The sequence below is a fragment of the Malaclemys terrapin genome, chromosome 6 (assembly GCF_027887155.1).
Source record: "Malaclemys terrapin pileata isolate rMalTer1 chromosome 6, rMalTer1.hap1, whole genome shotgun sequence".
In the NCBI taxonomy this organism is placed as follows: Eukaryota; Metazoa; Chordata; order Testudines; family Emydidae; genus Malaclemys; species Malaclemys terrapin.
In genome coordinates this window covers 58,895,938-58,919,585 of record NC_071510.1, presented here as the reverse complement: position 1 = coordinate 58,919,585, position 23,648 = coordinate 58,895,938, and positions in this window count along the sequence as shown.

The following is a 23,648-nucleotide window of genomic DNA, read 5'->3' as shown; positions in this document are numbered from 1 at the left end:
CTTCCTGGATGGTTTCTTCTGGCAAGGACTTTATTGTGCTTAGAATATCATTGGTACATGAAGTGCCTATCCTGCTACAATTAAAGTCCAATGGAAGTTTAGTTGTATGTATTGTCATAGTGTCTAGAGGCCTCAATATAGGATCAGGGACTCAATATAGGCTCAGGATCATGTGACAGTCTTGGACATGCTTTGTAATACTATAAGATTCCTGATGTGTAACCTCTAGTTACTGAGAGACTGTATAAATTATATTGGAGTAGTAAAATGTTTATTATATGCCAATATTTCTTTAATGGGGGTATGCAAGAAGAGCAAACAGGAAGGCAAAATGGCTCCCTGGAAAAGATATTGGCACAAATTCAAAAGGCAGTGAAGGCACCTATTAAATCTGAGGATCCTAAATCTTGACTCTGATGAAGCTGCAAACCTTATTTTGCCAGGCTGGAAGCCCAGAGAGCAAAAGAATACTGATCAGTTAAGAAACCATTATTAGGCATGAATGGGAAGGTCAGTTATCAGCTGCTATTCAGAATGACAGAGTCTGAGAAGTTGGGCTTTTCCCTGCATCTCGGGAACAGCAAGCCTTGGAGAAAGGCAGGGATTTGTATAAACTGGTTTATGGTTTTCCAATATCTGTTTTGTATAAATATTTTTGTTCTAAATAAATGATACTTTAAAAAAAGGTGTCTGTTACTGGATACTGTCTCTGCTCCCAGAGGGAAATGAACTGCTGGTACTTTACCTATCTTGGGTTATCATGGTTGATCACAGGCCTGCTGCTCAGACTCTGGTCTGAGAATGAAAGAATTGGTGACTCCACCCTAAGACTGCTGACAGCCAGAAGACTGACACCTGAGAGGTAGTGTGCTTGAAGAGACCAGGAGGGGTCATAGGTGCAGTAAGCCCTATAATTGACAGTCCCTGTCCGAAATAGCTAACAGTCTAAAGTGAAGCCAGTCTAAAGTGGTTACAGATTTCCATTTGGCAAATAGAGCATTTTAATTGTGTTTATTTTTATGTATATTATCTATACAGTGCCTAAAATATACTTGGCCAAACATACCCAAATACGGTTTACAATCTAAACATAGATAAAACACAATGAATATAAGAGAACAGGAAGATGGAAGGAGTATGTACCCAAGTAGATTTGAATGAATACCCTAAAAAACAAAGGCTTAGGGGGCAGCTCCACAAAATCAGTGAACCAGACTTTATTATTGTAGTACCAAGAGAGGAATTAATGAAAAAACAGAACAGACTCTAGAGGAACATCAAATTTCCACATAAAATCAATCCTGTCACAATCTGTGTGTTTCAGTTGAAATTTCATTGCAGAAGGCTGATACTGCTTATCTCCCCTTAATATGTTTTTTGGAGCTTTTTAAATACAAAAACAAAAGGATGGAAATAAGAGTACATTTATAAGCCATCTCTCCTGAAAAGAAAATGGAAAGTCAGGACATGAGGAGAAAGTGTCATCGCAGTAGACTGCTTTATCTCTCATCAGTTTCACTGTGCTGCCACTCTTTCTGATGTTCACTGTAATTTTCATGATCAGTGTCTTTAAATTGAAGGGGGGCATAATTGGTAATGCCATGGCTTTTTTTCGCTTGGCTTTCTTGTTTTTGTTTAGCATTAAGTGAGACTGTCCCTTGACATAATTTCTGCAGAATGAGACTCTAAATACCATCTTGAATCTAATGGACCCAATCCAAGTTACCCATAAATTGGGTGGACACAGATACTTCAGGAACTTATAGAGCAATAGCAACAGCCATAACAAGTTATTTCATATTACTCTTAAACTAACTATGGTAAGGGAGATGAACTCTTAGATGTGTTTATTATATCATAAGTGAACATTAACGCTGGATTTACAATTGGACATAATCATGAGGTTCAGGTAGAAAATGGGATCTGAAATCAAACTTCCTCAAACTCTGTAGGACAGATCTGATGTTCCTATAAAGGCCCATCTCTTATTAAATGTTGGCAGAGAGCACTATTACAAGGAAACTTTGAATTGTTCACTTTAAATAAACTATCAGGAGAATTTAGCCTTTTATTTCTCTTCACAAGCCAATACTGACTTTTATGGATATGTTCAATGGTAAGTATTTGCCAAATACTTTATGCAGACAAACTATGGTTGGATGTTAATGCTTATTTGTTTCCGATAGAGCCCATGATGTGCTAAGTGCTATGCTATTATAAATGAGAGCATAATCGCAAATCCTAACAATATGAAAAATACAAGACAGGCAGAGGAAAGGCTTCAGTAACTGTTCCCAGTGAGGCGGGAAAACATTAGTAAAGTATATCTAGTTATTGCATATCTCAACAGAAACCACCTTGTTTGTTCCCTGTCCCTATCACTGAGATAGTGAATACAGTCTAAATCTGATCAATCTTGTTGGCACTGTTGATAAAAACTACTAAGAAAGTCACTTATAAAAGTGTGTGACTTGGATTGGAGCACATCAGAAGTATATTTATTCCATTAGTAAGTATGCCTGACAATATTAGAAACCCAGATAATGCAACAAAAAGTAGGGCAAAGTACTGAGGAGAAAATAATAAATGACTGAGTGTCTGGAATATGAAGCAGAGGGAAAACTAACAAATGGTGAATAGTTTACTTTTAGCCAACTAGCACTAATGTTGTCAATAAATAGTTTCTGAAATAAAGTACATGTGTTCTAGGATCATATCACTTAAAGAGGACAGGAATTGAAGATGAAAGATACAGCAATATTACTGTACTTCGTTTGCAATGACAGATATGATGGTATCTCTTAAGAAATCTGTAGACTCCTATTTAAAATCAAGTTCATGAGAGAAGGAATATGTATTCTGCACTTCAATAATGGGCAGGGATTTCAGAAAAAGATCCTGTATTATGAGATGCTTTATCAAGAAGAATAAAGCTGTAAGGTGCATACAGAGTTCTCAAGGGTTAGAGTTGCAGGATACACATTAACCACCAAAGACTGCTCTATTTATTGGCCCAATTAGAATACTTCAAAAAGCTCAACCATGACCACCTCAGCTGATGGTAGAAAAGGACCTGTATGGATAAGATTTATATTGGCCACATCCTCTCTCATAAGGATTCCGCTGGGGGTTATTTGGGGTGCTAAGTTGTCTGGAATTCCCATGCTCTTTTCTTGGAGTGGAGAGCTTTATCTGCCTCTTAAGCCTTACATCAGGGATAGTCAATAGGCAGACCATGGGCCAAATCCAGACCGCCAGATGCTTTTGAACTGACTGAAATATCTTTATTTATTTATTTAAATGATTTTCTCTAGAATCTGGACCTTGATTATACCTTGGCCAAGAAATCTGGACCTTGACAGAAAATAGACTACCCCTGCCTTACACCCTTTAGATCCCTTCTACAATGGGTTTTTGCTCCTGAATAACTACAACATGTGAATCTCTCACCTAGCAGACTAAAACCAAACCACACAACCAAAATAAGGAAAAATTAAGTAAATAGTAAGGAGAACTTAAGTTGCTAACCACAATAGTTATACTGCATTAGACTCCCGTTATATATCTCAGCCAATGACCAGAGACACCCAACGTTGGTCCCTGAGTTGTTGTATTTCAATGACCCGTATATGAAAAGTACTCAGTGTGAAATATTGGCACACTGAACTCAATAGGAGATTTGTCACTGACTGCTGTGGAGCTAGGGTTTCACCCTTAATGTCTAGCAATGGCTCATTATATACTTCCATAGAAGTACATTAAGCTTCAGGAGGTGCAGGGAGGAACAGATAGTAGTAAAACCTTATTTATCCATGATTTAATCATACCTATGAGTTTCTTGATTGTGCATGTATTGCCAGGATCTGGTGGGATGATTCATATGGGACAGTTGGCTTGTCCGCTTGGATACTTGTGTGGACACAAAGAATTGAATTAAGTTAAACCTTACTGAATTAGGTTTAATATCTTTGAGGTCTATTGAATTAAAATATAATTGTGTATGTTGTGGTATTGTATGTAACTCCTGTAGGAGGAGAGGGATGCTAATGTAATTCCTCTGATTATCAGCCCTTTGAAGACAGTCACCTGGAAAGGTGTGTATATGCCAGGTCAAACTGGATTCTGCAGGGACCAACAGACAAGGGATTTTGAGATAAATAGTCTGATTTTAAACAGACTCAAGGCCTTCTTACTGATCCATCAAACAGACATGACCCTTGGTCCACAGAGAGCCCTGGTCCTTAGGGAAGGATAGGAAATACTTGGTCTTCTGAGGCCCAGTAAGACTGCATGCTTGCTTTGACCTGAAGTTGTGATGAACTTGAAACTACAAGGAAACCCCTTGAGTAGGGTACTGAAGGACTGCTCTTCTCAGAGCCCATATTAGAGTTAGTGTGATCTCTGGTAATCTACATGCATTCTAATAAGCTTATTTTATTGGTTTTTAATATATTTTCTGTGTAGGTCCTTATTTGAGGAGCCTTTGAATCCATCAGAGGTATTCTGATTAGACAAACCTCTGTGTACTGGCTTCGACTGACTGCAAGTCCAATGATGGTGCCCTGTGGAACTTGACTGAGCTTCTGTGGGGGAGAGGCTGCTGAGAAGCTGTGGTGGGTTCTAATTTGGGCTGGGGAGTTAGAACTGAGCGCTGCTGCTTCCCTTGTGGTTTGTGCCAAGGAAAAGCTGTGACAGAGTTCTGTTGTTGAGCTGCTGGGTTTGAAGACATGAGACCAGGGTTAAGACTACACTGCAGCTGAACACTTGTTAGTGTGGAACCCTAGCTCACGATTTCCTTCCCCATTGTTCCGCATTGAAAGTGAAAGCTGGAGACTGTTGGTTGTGCAGCAAATTTGAATCTGGCTCACAGTTGATTGAGGAAAGTGAGTTACCCTGGGCTATGGTCTCTGGGTTGAAGATACAGTGTTAAGAATCAGTTTGGCTACATCAAGTATAAGAAGAAGGGGGAGAGGGGATTCATTGTATGGCAAGAATCAGGGATGATTGGTCTCTGATATAACAAGTGTTATTGCCAGCTAGTACTGTGTGATCCAAGCTGGTCCCAGTACAAAAATTTGCCTCATTCCTTTTCTTCTTTCATTTGGGCTGCCTTTGCCAGACTTAGTGCTGGCCTGAATTCCTGCATGTCCAGTATGCTGGTAAAAGAGAGGACCCAGCACTATAAACTAAAGGGAGAGTGCATGCTCAAGGATAGGGTGGATCTGCATATAATGGTAATAATGTGGGTTAGGTTTATGTTGCTGTTGAAAGCTCCAGCCTTTAGCTGTGCTATAGCAGTATTATATACTGACCTGGTATAGCTTAACAACTTTACCTATATTAATCTGTTGCATTTTATATTATATGTTGCTAGGATAACTTTTAAATAAAACTATGTTAGTTCTATTTTGGTGATTTATTGCCTGAATAAGATCCATTATTTATATTTTTATTCCTGGAGGCGACTGATGTACATTCCCAGGTGTATACAGTGCCTGTCTAAATGAAGGCACTGCCAAATATGAACAATGATACAAGTAAGAGGACTACTGTTCTGCAATATTTTAAGGATGCTTGTTTCATACAACTCTATAAAAACAAAGGAGACAGAAGTGACTGTAATTACCACAGAGGGTAATCTGAACGTTGCAGGAAAAATCTTATGCTGTATTCTTTTACCTAGATTTCAAACATTAGCTGAGAGAATCTATCCTAAGAGCCAGCGAGGCTTCCTTTTAGAAAGGTTCACCATAGACGTTGTCTTCTCTGTAAGACAACTGCACGAAAAGTGCAGAGAAACGTAATGCACTGTATGTGTCTCTTTTATAGATTTAACAAAAGCCTTTGACATGGTTAGTTGGTGAGGGCTTTACTTTGTCCGCCTATATTGCTAAGCCCTGTGAAATCCTTACATGGTGGTATGAAGGCAACAATTAACCATTTAAAACCTGTTAATCATGTGCTAACCATTACAACCTATTTATGAATCCACCTCTAATATTAAGTGTGGCAGTATATGGAAAGACTTCTATCAGTGGAGACAGGAAGGAAAAAGAACAGATGGGATTTAATGAGCAAGGCTTGAATATAGGGAGAGAAGTAAGAAGTAAGAATAGTTACAGATTACACCACAGTTATAGAACTTTGAGACAAGATTAATGGAGGTGTTAGCTGTGATAAACAAGAGTCAGGAGGGGGATTAGGAAGAAAGAAATTCAGGTTTTGAGACTGAGTTTGAGGCACAAGGCAATGTGTGCATATTTGGTTACCTTTCGCTTTTAAAAAAAAAATCCCTTCTATCATAGCTTTATGTAGTTAGCCCCTAATAGAAGTACTGGATGAAGTGTTACATAGATAGTGCTCATAAACCAAGTTTAGAAGACCTTAATTACATAAATGAAATTATGTGCACCAAAACAATGAAACAATGAAAATAAATGTTTGTTTGTTAATGTAATGATGTTCCTTTCCCCCGTGCCTCTTGTGACTTTAAGCAGACAATCTCGTTTTACATTCTTAATGTGAGATCAAAGGTGAAAATAGGATTACTTCATTATATTCCTGCCAAGAAAGACTTTCATCTTCAATCTAACATCTCTATAATCCCTCTGGAGACTTTATCCATTTTCTTAAATTCCTGTTAGGGTGCTAAACTGTGCTTACAAGTATTTCATCACTTGTTCTTTGTAAATTTCGTATCTATAAATTACATGAGTCCCAGAAAATGCAGGTGGCTACTGCTAAAGCTTATTGAGTTTCTGTAATTTTGGGTGAAATGATTCTACAAAAAGTGTTCTCTTGAAAATACAAGTTGAACATAAGAGACTTGATTCACCCCTGCTTTACTGCTATCTTAAATTGATAAAACTTGAAATAGTGAAGTTGGAGTAAATCCATTCTCAAAAGCTAAAATCAGAAGTAAATCTAGAGTAGAACAACTTTAATTATTAAAAAGGAGGGAAATAATAAACGTAAACTTCCCTTTTTTGAGTTTAAATGTAAACTAAATTTCATTAAACTGAAATCTGGAAAACTAAGCACAGCTCTAATCTAGAATGACTCTGTGATGATGTAATCTTGTCTTCTGGACCTTTCAATGTCAGTTTATTCTCCCTTCTAATCTACCTAAGAATTATTTAGATTCTTTACAGTTAGATTAGTCAGTTACATAGACTTGCACCCACCTATAAATGTGTAAATTATATTCCACTAATTATAAATAATCTTTGAATATAACTACCCAAATTGGGTCCATTGGCACATATAAGGAAACTAATAGGACATAAGAAAAGAAAGTACATCACCTCTTATTTAAGGTACATTGTCTGGCTGATCAACATGTGGATGACACCAATGAGGACACCCTTCTTTTCATTTACACATCCATATTTGGGTGACAGTGGTTCTGCTGAGCAAAAGGGAGCCTAAATTAGTGTAAAATGATTTAAATTTACAGTACTGTAAATATACACATTTCTGAAACTGGCCCAAATTGTTGTCAGCTGTATGCGATTAAATTGTTTTGGCTGTACACTAATGTTTTTAATGAAGAAAGATTTAACATGGTCAATAATTGAAACAGGAGATTTTTGTCAATTCCAAAGCTATCCCATAAGAATTAATACAAGGAAGCTGCTGAATGTCCATGCTCTGTTTAATCTCCAGTCTGACAGCTTGTCAAAACAAATTACATATGAACATGCAAGGCACCAAGGGGTCAGCGAAGACATTAGTATGGCCTCCAAGAGACTGCAAGGATAATGTATGGACAGAAGAGGTTGATGGTAAAACCTAAAATAAAAAATAAAAATAAAATCAGTTTTTAGTGTGCACAGTGGTCGATGAGGGACAGACAGTGAACACAAACGTACACTTCTCAATGAGTGAAGAAATATTGAATGAAATCAACATCATGCCAGAACAATTGATTGACTCTTAGGGGCCAGATGGGATTCACATAGAACTATGAAGGAATCAAAAATAGAGACAAAGTGGAAAAAAATTCTGAGCAGGTGTATGTATTTATTTATTTATTTTAAGTGGAACGAAGAATGGATTGAGAGAATCAAATGTACCATTCCTACTTCATGAGAGTGGTCAGAGGATCCTGGAAATTAGTGACCTATAAACCTGAATTCAGTAGGGGAAGAGATCAAGCAATCAGTTTACAAAGGATTGAGAGGAATGTCTAGAAAGCTGAGTTAAGAATTCTCATTATGGGTCCAAAAAAAAAAAAAAAATAGAGAGTATGCTTCATAAACTGGATAGACTTTTTAAAACTCTAACAAACAGTCATGGAAAGATGGCTGAATCAATAACAGTACTATACTTTTCAAAATCTTCTGAAGTAGTCTCATATATAAGGTTGGTAATTATTAATTCAGAAACATCACCTCCTGAAACATACAAGCATGTGTTGGTCAAACTGAGCATGTATTTCACAGCAAACAACTGAATAGAATGGTTTCAGAGTAGCAGCCGTGTTAGTCTGTATCCGCAAAAAGAAGAACAGGAGTACTTGTGGCACCTTAGAGACTAACAAATTTATTAGAGCATAAGCTTTCGTGGGCTACAACCCACTTCTTCGGATGCATATAGAATGGAACATATATTGAGGAGATATATATACACACATACAGAGAGCATGAACAGGTGGGAGTTGTCTTTTGATTCCTGATGTCAGATTTGGTCTGTCTCCCAAGATCTGTGAGAGTAAAGGATCATCTTTCAGGATAGGTTGTAGATCTCTGATGATGCGCTGGAGAGGATTTAGTTGGGGGCTGAAGATATAACCGCATTTGCTCCAATCCCTCGGATAGAGACAAGCACCTACAAGATCTCTATCAAGCATTCTTAAAACTACAATACCCACCTGCTGAAGTGAAAAAACAGATTGACAGAGCCAGATGAGTACCCAGAAGTCACCTCCTACAAGACAGGCCCAACAAAGAAAATAACAGAACACCACTAGCTGTCACCTTCAGCCCCCAACTAAAACCTCTCCAGCGCATCATCAGAGATCTACAACCTATCCTGAAAGATGATCCTTTACTCTCACAGATCTTGGGAGACAGACCTGTCCTCGCTTACAGACAACCCCCCAACCTAAAGCAAATACTCACCAGCAACCACACATCACTGAACAAAACCACTAACCCAGGAACCTATCCTTGTAACAAACCCCGATGCCAACTCTGTCCACATATCTATTCAAGCGACATCATCATAGGACCTAATCACATCAGCCATACCATCAGGGGCTCGTTCACCTGCACATCTACCAATGTGATATATGCCATCATGTGCCAGCAATGCCCCTCTGCCATGTACATTGGCCAAACCGGACAGTCTCTACGCAAAAGAATTAATGGACACAAATCTGACATCAGGAATCAAAATACCCAAAAACCAGTGGGAGAACACTTTAACCTGTCTGGTCATTCAGTGACAGACCTGTGGGTGGCTATCTTACAACAGAAAAACTTCAAAAACAAACTCCAACGAGAGACTGCTGAGCTAGAATTGATATGCAAACTAGACACAATCAACTCCGGTTTGAATAAGGACTGGGAATGGCTGAGCCATTACAAACATTGACTCTATCTCCCCTTGTAAGTACTCTCACACTTATTATCAAACTGTCTGTACTGGGCTAGCTTGATTATCACTTCAAAAGTTTTTTTTCTCTTAATTAATTGGCCTCTCAGAGTTGGTAAGACAACTCCCACCTGTTTATGCTCTCTGTATGTGTGTATATATATCTCCTCAATATATGTTCCATTCTATATGCATCCGAAGAAGTGGGTTGTAGCCCACGAAAGCTTATGCTCTAATAAATTTGTTAGTCTCTAAGGTGCCACAAGTCCTCCTGTTCTTCTTTTAACTGAATAGAATGTAGCCTTGCCTTTTCAGTTTATTAAAAACAGAATGGTTTGATTTAACAGTATCCATATTCTATATTCAAAATATAGGCTGTATTGGTTACTTGGTTTGGTCACAAAAGCCACATGGTGATATTTCTGTTTCACGATTAGATGAATATAACTTCAGTAAAACTCTTCAAAGTTCACTAATAATGAAGGTTTTAATAGCTCAGGAAAACCTTCCTCAAGGACAGGCAGTTAAAAAAAAAAAAAAAAAAAAAAAGCTGGATTAGGAAACTTCAGAAAATGTAATACTAGAAGTTCAAATTCAGATTTTTGATAAAAATGATTGAAAATACAGGAGAAAATATTAAATTCTTGATTTTCCCCTGTCCCTGGTCTTTGGAAGAATTATAGTGATGGTGAAAATATTTCAAATGTTGAAATTTCTATTAAAAAATGGTAGAGGGGAAATGTTTTTGGGGAAAAAAACTTCACATTTCTCCCCCCCCCCCCCCCAGCCCACTTTGGTTTTCAACCAGCTGTATTTCCGGCAAAACAACACATTAAAAATGGATCTACTGCGAGACTTATTGGCAGGATGCAGAATTGAAATGTTTTCTCACTACTTTCACACAAAGTAACTGCATCTATGCACACTCCTACCTGTGAATGGTCTGATCATATCCTTGTCTGGTTTAACTGCCTCTGTACCAAGGTTTAGGGTGTGTGAACAACAAGTCTTTAATGAAATTGGTTAAAAAAAAATTAGCAGAAAAAAAAAAATACATGTGACAGCATTGCTTTTCAATGGTAACTGATAGACCTATTCATCGATGTAAGAAATAGGTTAGTAAGACTAAATCATTTTAAGGATGAGATTTTGCTCAACATAGATTTAAAATTGTTGAGTACCAGTAAACTGCTGTATGTTATGTCCTCTATTTTCTTTAAAATACAGGATAAATGTTCTATTCTCCTCTGGCTTAACATGATTGAGAGCTATATGTCCATATGGAAAGGAAAATGTGAAAGTGAAGAACCTGAGATCTAATCAATTTTGTCAGTTGTTGTAAAACCGTCTGTCAATGAATATGAATGAAGCATGACATGAATTGATATTCCTTTGTTCCTCAGTCTGGGAACTTAGCTTATAGTAGCCATATCTGTTGGTTGCATTAATGTATTGGGTATATACTATTTCTATTAATAGGAATTTCCAGTTAATATTTGGAGTTGTGTTCATAGCCCCTGTTGTGGATAGTTGGCGCTCTTCTGACATTTGTGCAATGGACTTTAGAGTTTGTCCATTCTGAGGCATTTCTGCACCATTATCAGTGTTCTCAGCTCTTGATTTAAATGCATTCATTTATTTAAAGTTTGATTTTTTTTTAAATTCAATTCACTTGACTTATAGTAGTAGTATGTTTTAATAATACTTGGCATATCTGTAATGCTCACATCTTCAAGGCACATGAAAACAGTAATTAGACAGTCTTTGTGCAATTGTATATTTCATGTAAATATAATGCCAAACAAAGAAAAGTTTCATTGGTTTATCTTTAATTCACTGGTCTCCAGGTTTCTAGTAATTTACATTTAAACTACATATTATAAATTTGCATTTATGAATTTAAAACATAAACATAATTATATTTTTAACTTTCTTTCATTTACTGCTTTATTTCTGTTGCCTCAAAAGATAAAAAACAAACCAAATGTGTACTTTAAAAAGCCATTTAAGAATTCTGATCAAATTTCTATTTGCATATTCTTCCAATTAATAGAGACATTGACAACACACATCGAGCAACTATAGTCCCTTACTCAACCGTATCATAAATCATCATGGCTAAATCTCTAGCTCCTCTACCTAGGAACTGCCTCCCCAATCCCTTGCCTTTAAAATGCTCGAAAAAGATTGGCTTTAAACAGGAGCGACGCCAGGGTTTTTGCCGCCCTAGGCGGCAGCGCTCCTCCTCTGAGCATTTGGTGGCGGGGGTTCTTCCGCTCCGCGTCTTCAGGGCACTTTGGCGGCAGCGGGTCCCAGAGCAAGCGAAGGATTCGCTGCCGAATTTCCGCCGAAGACCCGGAGTGGAAGGACCCCCCGCCGCAGAATTTCCGCCGAGGGCGGCAAAATGCCGCCCCCCAAATCCTGCCGCCCTAGGCGACTGCCTACGGTCACCTAGTGGAAGCGCCGGCCCTGGCTTTACAACATGTTTGGAAGGTTAACACCTCTGGGTTCTAGAAAACTAAGGAAGGAATTCCAGAACTGAGGATTCCTCATGCCAGCAGCTCACCTGTTTGTATGAAGGGTGCTCCTGCTCAAGTGCCTCTATTGATATCAATAGTGGTAGTATGGTCCAGGGAGAGAGGCATTTCCTCAGGTAAAGGAAATTATAACTATTTAGGGTTTTATAAGTGAAGATCACACTTTGAATAGTACCAGGAAACTTACTGGAAACTAGTGGATTTGTCAGAGTATCTGTGGATTAAGCTTTGTGTACACTACTCAGCAAATGGGTAGCTGTGTTCTGTACTAACCTGTGGATCTGCTGGATAGTCCTCTTTACAGTGTCTTCTAGTATTCAAGTCTGGAGGTGACATAGGCATGGATATTGATTGTAAAGTCCCCATTATAGTGAATAACTGCTCTCTTCTATAGATGAAAAAATGCCTTTTTTTTGAGTCTCCTTTTTTTGAGTACCTTTACTTGCTCCTCCAGTTTGTTGCCCCAATCTCACCAGCTAGTGCTCAACTTTGGCATTTTCTGGAGAAATCCTCATTCACTCTCTGAATTCACAAAGTCCCAAGGTTACTGTTTCTGCTGCACTAACTGATTTTAATGTCCTGGACAGAGACCTGGATATTATCATCATACTGAATACACTGTGGCCATGATTCATCAGCTCTCCTAACATGATACCCATCCTCCCTGCCTCTCCCCGCCCCCCAACCCATCAGAGCACTTGAGGCAGAAGAATTTTCCCCATATAGGAAATAGTGTAACCATTCAAGCAGTTCAGTCTACTCTTGCTAGCGAATGCAGAAGTCCTAACATTTTCATGGTCACCAGTGTTACAGGCAGTTAACATATCTGGAGAAATCAGCACACTTTATCCTCTCCTATTGCAACAAGAACTTTATATAACTATGCAAATAGTGCAATATCCTTAAATACAGTATCAATGGTTCAGAAACCACAAAGTCTAAAGACTACAGATATTACCAGAGTCGACTTGCATGACCACCTCCAGAAAGCAGATTGGCTTTTCCAGAGACATTCATTCATTGTGGAATGAAGCATTCCTAGCAATCCCAGAACCTCAGTGCATGAAAAAGGACTAAGCTCAAGCCATGAAGAACTAGCATTTGCCCCCTCCAGTTATTGCCCTCTAGCAACAGATGTAGACAACTTAAATCACTCAAATTTAAACTTTTTTTTAATCTACGAAGTAACTTCTATTGAAAGAAACTAAACAATATCCACAATTGGCGGCAATGCAGATTCACAAAGGTTTGCTGTTAGAGACTTTCCAGATGCTATGGGGGAGGCAAAGGAACATACAGAATTTTTAAAATTGTATGTGCCAGTCAATCAGATTCTGCCAGAGACTTACACCATCAGCATTCTAGCTATCTTCTTTTACTATTGTAGTGCCTCAGAGCCCTAGTCATGGACCAGGATTCGACTGGGCTATGCACTAAGTAAACACAGGGGGGAAAAGACTCCCAGCCCCAAAGAGCTTATAACTTAACTAGAAGACAGACAACAGGCAAATGTACTCCTCTGTCTAAGGAAACAATGGGACAGTATTGCTGAGTATAATAGGCAGTGGTCTCATTTAATCTATCAGTCATCAATAACAGTTGTGTCCTGTTAGGGCCAAGCATCAGAGGGTGGTCACTGCTTTAGTCATTATTTAGTAATCATCATTTCATGTACAGTGCCCTTACCAAAAATCTTATTTATTATTTTTACACACAGCCCATCTGCTTGTTAAAGATTGAAATTAAAACTGAGTAAGAACTTCAGGGTTTAGCCCAATAAAAATAATTTAAATTTAATATTGTGATTTTATGCAATAAAGGTGATTCCATCTCTTTGGATCACTGTGGGCATGTGATTTCTCCCATTGAAATCAACATTATAATGGGGGTACATCCTAACTTTAACTAGCAATACTTAGGGTTGAATGTACATACCATACATTTTTTCTCAATCACATTTTCGTAACTCAGTGCCCAGGTTAACATATTATGATCAATCTAGATAAATCATCTCTCCAACTATGAACACACAGGTACCTGTTCATGCAATATAGGTACTGAATTTTGAAAACATTAACTTCCTTGTGTTCAGTTTTCTGCGGAAATATATAATGCAACATTCTTCTCCTTGGAGACAGTTCAATTTCATTTTTAAAAAGTTTGAGATACTTGAAAAAAGTATAGAGGAATATTTTCACTCATTAAAACTTTTTTTTAAAGATCCTTTAAAGCTGTCTTTGGCTGTTGCACTCTCACCTCAAATCATTTTCTTCCCGCCCTCAGATGGGATCACATACCAATCTCCTGATATTTTCAGAAAGAATGTAGAGATGAAAATGCAAACGTAGTATTTGTTAGATTTAGTGGAAGGAAAAAGCTAACCCCTTTGTAGTAAGATTTGTCTGCTGGTAAACTCAAACTCAGAAATGCCTTGTGGCCAAAATAAAAAAATTGTCAAAAAAAAGTCAACAGGACCCTTTTCACTGAATTGGATCAGGCCCACGTGCACAAACTGTATAAGATAATTAAGCATGAAATATCTTACCTCATTGTGATAGAAACAAAAAGGGAACAGACTAATGAAATGAAGAGTTGGGTCATAAATAAGAGAATGTTCAGACAGTAATGGAATATATGTTCTAAGGGAAAGAAAGCTTAGGAAACCAAGGATTTTAGATTTTCCTGGGTCATCTTGTAAATGTCTTTCTATTTCAAATCTTCTCCTTTTGAAATGTATAATCTTTCTTTTGCACTCTTTGTAAGTCTTCTCTTAAAGTGGAGATGGAGACAAGCAGGCAACAAGATTTCTAGTAGCATAAAACAATGAGTGCATCCATTTCTAGGGATCAATGTTTAAATGCAGTGTTTATAATTTTGGCACTGTACGCAATTCTTTCAGATGTAATGCATGACAATAAAAGGGAATGGAAACAGTTGTCTTTGAGCTCTCAGTACAGTAGGTTACTGAAAAACCATAAAGAATTCTCCACTGGAGGTTGGTGAGAAACCACTTTATTTTCCCCCTTCTTATTTTCTTTTTGTTGAAATTGCTTAATTTGCAATATAATACTGATATTAATCTTTTATATTTAGTTCCTAAGAGTCTAGGTTTGCCAGGCCTCAGGACAGAACTCCAGTTGAAGTGAATGGGAATCCTGAGGTAGAAAGCAGGCCCTATGTAACTAATACATAGAAAAGGTGGTAAAGCCTTTCAGTAGTTTTCTGCATAGAGTATCATAACATTTTAAATCTATCTACGTTAAAATATGTTTGGAAAAAACTTCTTTATAGATCACTACCTTTTCTGCTTAATTTTTTCATACTAAAAATAGTCTTATTTTTATTCCCTGTTGCTCTGCTTTACCAGGACACTTGGGCACAGGCTTAGCTTTCAGAATGTGGGCAACCCTTTTGGAGTTGGAGACTACTTGCATGCTTAAGTAGAATGCTTACTCAGAGCCCATATCAGTAGATAAGCCAGTTTCTGAGATCTCACTCTACCAATATATGTTTCACTCTATATGCATCCGAAGAAGTGGGCTGTAGTCCACGAAAGCTTATGCTGTAATAAATTTGTTAGTCTCTAAGGTGCCACAAGTACTCCTGTTCTTTTTGCGGATACAGACTAACACAGCTGCTACTCTGAAACCACTCTACCAGTGTTTTCCTGGTAAAACAGTTACCATTTTTCTACTATCAGATGTACTATCAGGGCTGGCCTTACCATGAGGTGAACTGAGGCGGCCGCCTCAGGTGCCAGACTGGGGGGAGGGGAGGTGCCACTAGGAGCTAGAGTGTAGAAAATTGTGTCTGCTGCTGGTGCATAAGTATTCTCTCTGCTCTAGATGCACAGAGATGGTGGAGTGCTCTGCTGGAGGAAGGAGGTCACAAGAGACATAACAGGCAGGCAGGAGAAAAGGTGAGAGGGAATAACGGAAAGCAGCAGGAGCTGCAGGGAGAGAGAGGAGGAGGAGCCTCTTATGTACCTCTCTAGCACCCCCAGGAACCTGGACTGATTAACACCAGTTTCTCAGGGAGCTCCCTGTTTCCTGCTGCTTCTTTGAACCCACTTGAGGAGAACAGGCAGTCAACTGAAGTTGTGGGAGCCAGTTAGGCCCTTAAGATACTGATATCTTCCCTCACTCAGGTCCTGCTACCAGCCTGCTTATTTGTCCTCTTCAATTGAGTGTTGAGAGCCACTATAGCTGGCTCAGAACAACGGTCATGAGTGGAAGAAGAAAACGCCCCTCTGGGGAAACATTCAGAAAAAGAAAGAAAGCAAAGGAAGCTTTTCTATCCAAGCAGGAAGGAGCTCTCCTGAGATACATAGACACATAGATACCTGCCCCTGGAAATTTCAATTACATGCATCTGACGAAGTGGGCATTCACCCACGAAAGCTTATGCTCCAATACATTTGTTAATCTTAAAGGTGCCGCAGGACTCTCTTGCTTTTTATAGACACAAATGTTCACAGTGAGTCTTCTGACCCCAGTGAGGATGTCAGTGATGAGGAGATGCCTGATCTTCCAGTTAGTCAGAGTGCAAGTAACCTGGCAGCTACTGCAGCATCCATGTCTCCATCTCAAATGGATGAAACCATGCACATTCCTGAAGAAAAATGTAGATCAGAGAAGCGTGTGGTGGAGGTGCAAGAAACAGCTGCTGCTGAGTTTAGTTCCTTAAGTCTAGATGATCCAGGACTGTGGACCCACTTGAGCAGTAGCTTGAAGGACTTCCTTGTACTGCATGGGCCACAGCATGTGAAAAACTTCATGTTCTCCAAAGACAATGAAAATAGAAGTTTCCATCCAGCACATTACTGGCGTGAAATTCCCAATGATGACAAAGTGGAGAGGCCATGGCTTATGTACTCAAAAACCCAGAATGCTGCATACTGTTTTTGTTGCAAACTCTTCCAGTCTAATGTTCCAGCCACATTGGTTTCTACAGGAACAAAGGATTGGAAAAATCTGGCATGCCATGAGAAGGCAGAAAATCACCAGAGAGCATTCCATAGGTGGAAAGAGCTTGAGATGAGACTAAGATTAAAGGCCACCATAGATGATCAGCATCAAGAGAAGATTGCATCAGAAACTCTATCCTGGCAAAATGTTCTGAAAAGGCTCATTGCCATTGTGAGACTGCTTGCTACCCAAAACCTAGCACTGTGTGGCACTTCAGATCAGCTGTATGTGCCAAACAATGGAAACTTCCTTAAAATTGTGGAGCTGATGGCTGAATTTGATGCTGTACTCCAGGAGCATCTAAGAAGAGTACCACCCAAGAAATGTACACACACCACTACCTTGGAAAAACAATTCAAAATGACGACATACAGTTACTGGCAACAAAAGTCAAACAGAAGATTGTGGCACATCTGAAGTCAGCAAGGTATTACTCTGTTGTTCTGCACTGCACACCTGATATCAGTCATACCGAACAAATGACTTTAATGGTGTGTTTTGTAACAACAACAAACCTAGTGAAAATGTTCCTGCAATGGTGACTGTCAGAGAGCATTTTCTAGAATTTATTGACATTGATGATACTACAGGAGCTGGTATGACAAATGTGCTTCTTAAAAAGCTGGAAGATACGGGAATTGCAATAGCTGACATGAGAGGTCAGCGCTATGATAACGGTGCCAACATGAGAGGAAAGAACAGAAGAGTACAGACACGGATCCAAGAGTTAAACTCTTGAGCTTTTTTTGTCCCATGCAGTTCTCATTCATTGAACTTGGTGGTCAGTGATGCAGCATCAGCTTCTAGTGAGACTGCTGAATTTTTTAATGTAATTTAAAGCATCTATGTATTTTTCTCTGCATCAACTTATCGATGGCAAATTTTGAAGCAACATCTGGGAACATCCTCTCTGACGCTGAAACCACTGAGTACCACACAATGGGAAAGTCGAGTGGAGGTGATAAAGCCTATCAAACACCAAATTGGGATGATAGATGATGCCATAGGTGCCATTATGGAGGATAATGCAATGACAGGAACTGTTTGTGGGAGAACCGTGGCAGAGGGAAATGGAATCACCAGAAACATACCTAACTTCAAATTTCTGTGTGGCTTAGTGTTGTGGCATGACATACTGTTTGAAATAAATGTTGTAAGCTAGAGACTCCAAGGTGTTGACCTTGATATATCTGGAGCAATGGAACAACTGGACAAAGCAAAGTCATACCTACAGTCTTACCAGTCAGATGAGGGATTTCAAAACATTCTGAAGAGTGCACAGAAGTTGGCAGAGGAACTTCACACTGAAGCTATATCCCCACCCATTCAAGAATACAAGAGTCACCGAAGAAGATGATGTTTTGATTATGAGGCACAGGATAATCCCATGAGAGACCCCAAATAACAATTCAAAGTTGAATTCTTTAACCAGGTGCTAGATTGTGCAATACAGTCAGCTGAAGAATGTTTCATGCAGCTCAAGGAACACAACAGTATATTTGGGATGTTGAATGTTATTCCAAAACTTCTCACTATACCTGAAGAAGACCTACACCAACAATGCAGAGCACTAGAGACAGTGTTGACACAAGATGACACGCACGATATTGATGCGAGTGATTTAGGTGATGAACGGAAAGCCCTTTCAAGATGCATTTCAGCAGGATCAACTCCAAAGGCTATTCTGGAATATGTGTGCACAAATAAGATAACCACCCTCTTTCCAAATGCTTTTGTTGCTCTGCACATACTTCTAACACTTCCTGTAACAGTTGCCAGTGGAGAACGCAGCTTCTCCAAGCTGAAGTTAATAAAAACACATCGAAGCTCCACAATGACACAGGAGAGGCTGGTCGGCCTTGAGCATGAGTTGGCCCAGACTGTGGACTTTCAGGAAGCAGTTCAAATCTTTGCAACCAAGAAGGCATGGAAAGCACCATTTTGATTATTCAAACATAAAAATGCCAGTGTTTACTATGCAGACAAAAAAAAGTTACATTTGCTGCTCAAATGTTTGAAAGTTAAGTGCTACTTAAAATTTTTGAACAAGGCATTTTAAGTTGTTAGTTCTCCTTTATTGGGGTAGGTAGCAGAGCAGTACCATGAGAGGAGTAGAACAGGAAGAAGGCAGAATTGAGACCTTTCAAATTTTTGGCTCAAGCTAGGGGGCATGGGAGAGTCATTTGAGCTCCCCACCTCAAGTGCCAAAATGTTGTGGATCAGCCCTGTGTACTATCATGAGGAACTACAAGTGTACTCAGGATACTGTCAGTAATCAGGTACTGATATTTTATTTGACAAACAAACAGATGTTGCCTCTGAATGAATGCACTAAGGTTGTCTGAAATCCAAATGTCTGTGATTGCTGTAATGAGTGAAGAAGAATGTTCTAGCAATATTCTATTATCAATCTTTCAAGAGCAACAGTGAAACCACGCTCCCAACTTTTATTGTCCAAGCTTTTTAAAAATAAAACATTGCCATGTGTAGATGCTATTACAAATATGACCTTACAATTAGTCTACAGGAAAATATATGCTCATAAAACTAAAAAATTGTTGTCTGACAGATAAGTTTAGAGAGTCAAAGCAGCAAAACAGGAGGGTCACAGGGATCCTAGCACCAGGAAAAGAAGTTCTGTAGGTAGACCAACAGAAAGGTGTCACTAGAGCTCGCCAGGAAATGTTTTTCCCATCCTACAAACACATTTGAGATTTCAAAGATTTTCCTGTTTTGCATCAGGACAAAACTGAAGTCTTTCAACATTTTTAACAAAAAAAAGAGACCAGACTGACTCCAGAATAGCCAATAGCTTGGTTGTTAGGGCACTGAACTGGGAGGTGTAAGACCCAGCATCAAATCCCTGCTCTGCCTTATTTGGAACAGGGATGTGACCCTGGGTCCCTCATCTCCCAGGGTGAATCTCATTCTCTCTCGTTTTGTTCATAACATCCATCCTAGACCTGGGAAACCTTTCTGATGAAAGTTTTGCCAAAAACTGTCCATTTCAAGTGAAAGGTTTTGGTTTCAAAATATCTACATTTTCCTACCAAAAAAAAAAAAAAAAAATCTTGTAAAATTCCGGTCTAGTCCTACATGTCACTCAACTGGTCTCCAGATATTAAAGTGTACTTAAGCATTTACCTGAGTTTTTCATTTGATTTCTGGACCTGTATCCTTGATACATACTATCAGAGCCAAGAATCAAATTGGGATCCTTGGGATAAAAGACACTACCTTTTAAGTAAAAATCTCTCTTCTCTGGCTGTCTTCAGCTGCAAATTCTTCACATTAGACCAGTGGTTCTCAACCAGGGGTACGCAGATCTTCCAGGAAGTATGTAGCAGGATGGTCACCCGCTCTGGCCCTGAAAGACTTACAGCCAGTCCTGGGAGGGGGCTGGGGCTGAGAGAAAAAAACCTAGGCTGATTGGGGAAACAGCCTCAGCTGGGGCCACACCCCAATCGGGCCACAGCTGGCCCTATAAAAGGCTGTGGGCCAGAAGCTCAGATGGCTCTCTGCCTAGCTTATGAGGGAGAAGGGCCTGGTTGCCTAGAAGCTGAGGAAGGTACCTAGAGTGGAGCAGGGCTGGGGAAAGGCTAAAGAAGTTGGGGAGCTCCAGCCTGGAGAACTCCCCAGTCTGCAGGCCTTGATAAAGGCTGGAAAGGTACTGGGGTTGCAGAGGGGCAGCCCAGGGTAGGCAGAGGCAGCAGGTCCAAATCCTCCTTGCCGATGATGAGTGGCAATTATACTGCAGTCTGCCCCAGTGAGCGGGGGCTAGATAGTGACTGGCAGTAGCCAAGACTGAGGTGAGGTGGGGATAGGGGCTTGAGGGTTCCCTGGGGTGGGGAGACCCAGTGAGACTGCGGGGTATTGCAGAGGGCAGAGCCCCGAGAGAAGGGGCACCGGGGTCCAGGAGGGACACGGGCCAGCGGCAAGGCGAGACACCAGCCTGCAGAGGGTGCTCCGGAGGCTGGAGAGCTAATTCCCTGGACGACCAGCAGGAGGCGCTGCTGGGTGAGTCGTCCCCTCGCTGCAGGGTACATCAACTCATCTAGATATTTGCCTAGTTTTACAACAGGCTACATAAAAATCACTAGTGAAGTCATTAAAACTAAAATTTCATACAGACACTGACTTGTTCATAATGGTCTATATACTATACACTGAAATGTAAGTACAATATTTATATTCCAATTGATTTATTTTATAGTTATATGGTAAAAATGAGAAAGTAAGCAATTTTTCAGTAATAGTATGCTGTGACATTTATGTATTTATGTTTGATTTTGTAAGCGAATGGTTTTTAAGTGAGGTGAAATATGTGGTACAGAAGACAAATCAGTCTCCTGAAAGGAGTACAGTAGTCTGGAAAGGTTGAGAGCTACTGCATTAGAGTGACAGAAACAGAGGTAACCTGGTAGGGAAAGAGGCAAGAAAGGGAGGTGGGGCAGAATAACAGGAAAGCAGGTCCCTCTGGGCTATGAGAAACCCCAGGTAAGAAGAAAAGGTCTAATTAATATAAAACCCACAGGAAACCTACAAATAAAGTTTACTATCTCAGGTTTCAGTGACATGCTCATTATACATGAATTTGCTGCGAGATAACTGTAAAATGGCCAATGGAACTTTGAGCTATATACACTAAGATGTCACATCACAGAGGGGGAAGATAAGTCCCCCTTCTCTCTGACAATGGTCCAGCTAAACGCAAATGATCAGGTGACCTGAAAGATAAGAAATGTTGTAAGAGCTAAATATGTATAGCCTAGCCAAGTGATTGCTAAGAGGTGAGGAGTTCAAAGAAACAGACCCCTATAAATATTCAAGTCTTTAAGCACAAAGTGGGCTAGATGATGGTTTAAGGACTATTGGGAGGAAATTAACAGAAGAAAATGTATGCTGAATATTAGGAAATCCTTCATGACATTGACCTGTATAAGCCTGGGAAATTTCCTAAGGGAAGCCATGTAAACTTATTGGTTGGAATTCTAGAGCTAGTCCGTCAAAAACACTAAAAATACAATAAGAACAATCCTGCATTTCCAATGAGAGACACTGTAGGATCTAAGAGGTCTTTTTATCTTTAACTTCTGTGATTCTATGAGAAATACGAATGAAGAGATTTTTTTTTTCTGAATCTGATATTCCATCTGAACTTCATTGCTATGCGTGAAATGATCTTAGCCTATATGCTGCAATAATGCAAGGCCACAAAAGCAGACACCATTACAAAGTCAGTATTTTTGAACAGACACCTAGGTTTTTTTACCCCTTTTTGGAATAACCGTTATGGTACACGTATGAGATCTCTTACCAAATGCTGATTTAAAGGGTTTGTTTACACAGTGGGTTCATATATTCTGTAGGGTTGTGATTTCTAAAATGCACTGATGTGTTGTATGTTAATTGGTTCATGTAGACTCTGTTATGTTTTAATGTAGAGATGTTTGAAACAGAACTATGTTAAAGCATGGTAAAGACTCTTTAGTGAGCACCAGCAGGATCTACATAGATCAGTTAATGTGCAGCTGATTAATGCGCTTTAGAAATCCCAACCACCTAGAGCTCATTACCTCACTATGTAGACAAGCCCACAGTATCTGATTTATCTGGTAACTTCACAGATGCTGGTCAAATGTGACTCAGAATACAATAATCCACTTTCTTCATCCCCAACACACCATCTCTTTAATCATGCAATACTGGAGATAATGATGGCATTCAGTCTTCAATCTGTAACTCTCAGGCTCATAAAAGAAGATAGGGTTCTAGGTTAGTATAACAGTGCCTGTGAGAAAGAGACAGCAGTGGAGTGAAAGGATTTGGAGTGGATTCTGGCTTCGTATACAGATGGCAGGGATAATGACACCTTGGGGCCATTAGAAAAACGTGTTTGGGGCATGAAGCCAATTGACCTAAAAGCAAGATCCCTCTATGAATTACTTAATCTGCTTTTCCTGAATGAGATGCTGACTGAGGTGGGTTCCTGACTCGGGGAGTCTGTTACAATAATATACAACTTTTATACTGGACCTAGTCCCTTTTAACCTCTGTCTGTTTGGGGAAATTTCTAAATGTTGTTGACCTCTGGCCTTCTGCACACACACTGTCTTTCACAGACATAATTTAGTGATCTAATTAATTCCCTGGAAGAGGATACTAAGATTTTCTCTGTATAGCTCATCAAGGAGAGGGAGCCTATATTTTTAGCTCTGTCTCCTCCTTACCTTTGTTTCTTTGTCAATAATTCCTTTAACACTCTTCTTTCGCAACTCTCTAAAAGCTACCTCTATTTGCACCTTCTTAGAAAAAACTTTCCCTAGACTTTGATGCTTCCTCTAAATACTGCTCCATCTGTAACCTTGATTCCATTGTCTAAGTGCTGGGGAAATGATTTTTCACTCTGAAGATCTCTCAACAATCTGAACTTCTTTAGTCTTTTGAATTTGCATTTTTCTTTGGATGTACAATGCACATTGAACTCTTCTATATAGTTGACCTCACTGCACTTGCAATGGATTTATACCAGAGAGAAGAACTTGCT